Here is a 4,133-nt window from a genome sequence, read left to right on the forward strand (position 1 = left end):
TTCACTTGTTCGTCTTATAACCTCTGTCCCTTCCATTCAACTGCTCATCCAGTTTCTTTGCCATCTGACAAAATTTAAATCCTACAGCAAACCTCAGTTTGTATTTTTTTCTCCCAGAATTTTAATTTCATTTACAAATTTCTTCTCAGTATTCATGACTGCTTGGACAGTGTGCAGATTGAATGGCATGGGAATTGGCTACAACCCTGTCTCGTTCCCTCCTTACCAACCACTTCCCATTCACATCCTTAGATGCTTAAAATTTCAGATTGGTTTCTGTACAAATTGTTCAAAACTATTCACTCTCTGCATTTTATTCCTGCTAGCTTCATAAATTCAAGGAATATAGGCCAGTCGACCTAGTCAAAAGGTTTATGTAATCTGCAGACGTGTCTGCCTGTCTTCAACCTATTTTGTAAGAAAAGACGTAGTCTGTATTGCTCTGTGTGTTCCTACATTTCTCCAGAACTCAAATTAATCTTACCTGAGGTGGGCTGCTACCAGTTTTTCATTCTGCCATAATTAGTTCATGTCAGTATTTTGCAATTAATGGTTCAATAGTATTTGCACCTGCTTTCTTTGGAATTGGAATCATTACTGTCTTCTGAAAGTCCGACAGTATTCCCCCCCCCCCCCCCCCCCCCCCCCCCATATACCTTGCACGACAGGTTGCTGGCTCTCAAGAATCTCAGAAATGAGTGAATGTCAATAACTCCTGTGGCCTTGTTCCCACTTAAATCTTTCAGTGCTCTTTCAAATTCTTATTGTAGTATCATGTACCCCATCTGATCCTCACCTAAGGAAGTGTTTTTGCTGGGTGCCAGGACACATGGGTATTGCAGGGAATGAAAGAGCAGATGTAGCAGCCGAGGAGGCATGTGGCGATGCTCGGTTAGCATGATGTACCACCCCATGCATGCGGTCACCTTGCTGCTGAGATACAGTGTCTTATGTCAATGGGAGGATGAATGGCTGGAAATGACAGGCAATAAGCTCTGTCTAATAAAGCGCACAACCCAGCTGCGATGTACCTTCGTCAAATCATCAGGATGAGATCGTCTTTGCATAGGGCACAGCCCTATGATGCATTGCTTCTTGCTCCGGCAAGAGGACCCTGTGTGGTGCACATAGTGTACAGATCACTGTGCATCACATTTTGTTAGACTGTTTTATTTTCTGACCCACAGGCAGAGGTGGATTTGCCAACAAATTTGCCTTCTATTTTAAGTGACGTTCAAACTAATGTGGTTAGAGTTTTAAGGTTTTGTGATTTGTACCACGTTTCCAAAAAAAAAAATGTTTGAGTGACTGGCTCAGCCATGAAAGTGTTCATCCAGTCACATTCCCCTGTGGCTTTCTTTTAGCTCGTGTCATTTTGTGTGTTTCAATTACATATATAGCACAGTTTACTCTTCCTCTGTTGTCTAGGGTGTGTGAGATAGTCATTCTATGGTCATTATGGATCTCCTGTGCACTCATGCCCTTGTTCTGCAGGTATTGGATTACCATTTTTCAAAATGTGTAAATCTTGTGCACTTCACAAACTCCACTACATGAAACAAAAAAAATATATTAATAGATAATTTGGCTTGTAATCCCACAAAGAAATGTACTATTGGGTGCTAAACTGTTATTACCTAGGAAAAGTATTTCATGGGCGGGCCAAGAACTGACGTCACACCCAGATTGTCTTATGTATTCATTTCAGCTTACCCGTCTTTTCTGTGTACTGGTTTCCCATCGAAGCTCGTGATATTCACGCAGCTGCTTCTTGTCTCGCCAAACACCTCTTTCTTTTCAAGGCAGCACCTATCATTCACATAGTCATGCATGCTTTTACAGCCTTGCATTAGTCCTGTAGATGTTCCTGCCTAACCATTGTGCATTTCATTTCACTCATTTTTAAATGTCTGTATTCCCATTAATTTGCGGCATTTTTATGTTTTCTACTTTCATCAGTTAAATTCAGTATCTGTTGTATCATCCAGGGTTTTCTACTAGGCCTTGTTTTTCTGCTTATATGATGTACCGTCTTCACTATTGTCCCTGAGCCATCAGTTCATCTTTTGTTTTATTCCTTTCCCTGTTTCAGTTGTTGCCTGATGCTCTCTTTCAAACTATACACTAACTGTTGTTTAAGTTTATTCAAGCCTTACCTTACTAAATTCCTACCTTTTTGCAGTTTCTTCAGTTTTAATCTGCTGTTCCTGACAAGTAAATTAGTCAGTCCATATCTGTCCCCCTGGAAATGTCTTAAAGTTTAAAATGTGGTTTTGAAATCTGGCTTACCATTATACAGGGTGTCCCAGGAGAAAAAATCAGTATTCCGTAATATGATGGAAACTATCATTCAGAGCCAGAGAACTGTAAATATGGGCTCTAATAAAATGCATACTTTACGAGCTATGGGCACTTAATCTGAAATACTATGAAACACCTCTTCTGCAGAAAAAAATGCTTATCTATACTAAATTTACTAGATATTTTGTTGCACATGATTGTTCCTGTCATATCCATGAATGCTGACCATTTCTCCTGGGATGTCCTGTATAGAGATGGGGGATCCGCTCTTGAACTAATTCATAGAGTTCAATCTTTCAAAGGAGTGAACAATCAGTGATTCAGAAAAAAAGAACGGTAGCTCCAAACGTTTCCCAGGCAGAGAGAGAGAGACGGAGCATATCAGCAGCGCCTCTGCTGGTCAGAGCACAGTGCACGCCACACAACACAGCCAGCGCCGGCCTCTGCCCTGCTTCTACCTTGGCTGCCTGCATTGTGCAGTGCCCCCATTGGATTTTGTTTCACATATGCCGGGCCGTCTCTGTGCGTCGTCTGCCGTGTGCACTGTGCAGTGTCTGGCGCAGCTTAACTTCTCATCGCACTCTGTCGGCGATCGTTTCAGTCGCACGTCCTGCCCTCTGGGCAGTTGATGCCAGCAACAGGACAGAGAGCCACCTAGCGGATAACATAGGAACTACTTGCAAAAACCTGCTCGCAAGGGAGCGGACGATTTGTCTCGGAGCGGGTGAGCTCCCCCCACCCTCGGAACTCGCCCGCTCAACGCTCACCCCACCGTCTCGACTCTAGCCAGAGCGTCGAGCAAAGCGACTCTGGTGTCACTCTGGTCTCTGCGGTCTCAGCTCACGCAGTAATACAGCTCGCGGCTCGACCTGCTCGACTCAGCGCCTCTGCATCGGAGTTTGTCCCCACTGGATATTGTTCTTCATAGTAATACCTCTATGTATATTACATTATTATGTTATGTATACATCAATTGTTTTTATTTTATTTTTATTTGTTTAAACTGATTAGATTAGGTTCCTGATGACTACTCTTACTATAGGATTTTTATTATGGACACTCGAATTTACGCTTTAATTACGAGCGAACCGATAAACGTATCGCAAAATGTGATACACCAATATTTTCCTTGTTTTATTCTGCGTAAGGCTATATGCAGCACTTTCGTTTTACAGTCAAATTTATATTTTTTTTTCTCATTCTGGTACGGATTTTGCGATTTTAGGCGTCTTCGAAAGGAAAAATATATGGCTTGCGATGTATTTGTATGAGGTTAATGAAATTTTAATACATTATAGCCAAATATATTGTTAATGTAAATCTCAAGTTACAACATTTTCCGATCACCCAAAAAACCACGCTAGTGCAAAATAAATCAATAATCAAAAACTTTGTCATATCGTGGAAATTTCAATAAACAATACAAAATTCTTACTCATTATCTATGTTACTTCAAAATAGGATCAAATAAGATCAAAATACAGGTATAGTACTGGAATAAACCAAGTTTAAAGGGCAATGTGCCTTTCATTTATTTTCTTTTGTAAATGAGTGGTGAGTCATGAAAAAAAGCTAATTCATTTCAGGGAGTGAACAGTTCTGATCCAATCTCTGAAAAGAACAGTTTTGCCCATCTCTAGTCCTGTAGTCACCTTGGACGCTTAAGTGTCTACAGCTCTTTTCCACATAAGCAATAGTCTCTCATGATTCTTAAACTAAATGTTTGTTACATATTCCATAGGTCATTTGACTCTCTTATGGAAATGACTGGGAATGGCTTGGTTAACATATGTTATAGGCTACCAGTTGTAAATAAAAATTCATCTATGGAA

The sequence above is a fragment of the Schistocerca nitens genome, chromosome 2 (assembly GCF_023898315.1).
Source record: "Schistocerca nitens isolate TAMUIC-IGC-003100 chromosome 2, iqSchNite1.1, whole genome shotgun sequence".
NCBI classification, from domain to species: Eukaryota; Metazoa; Arthropoda; class Insecta; order Orthoptera; family Acrididae; genus Schistocerca; species Schistocerca nitens.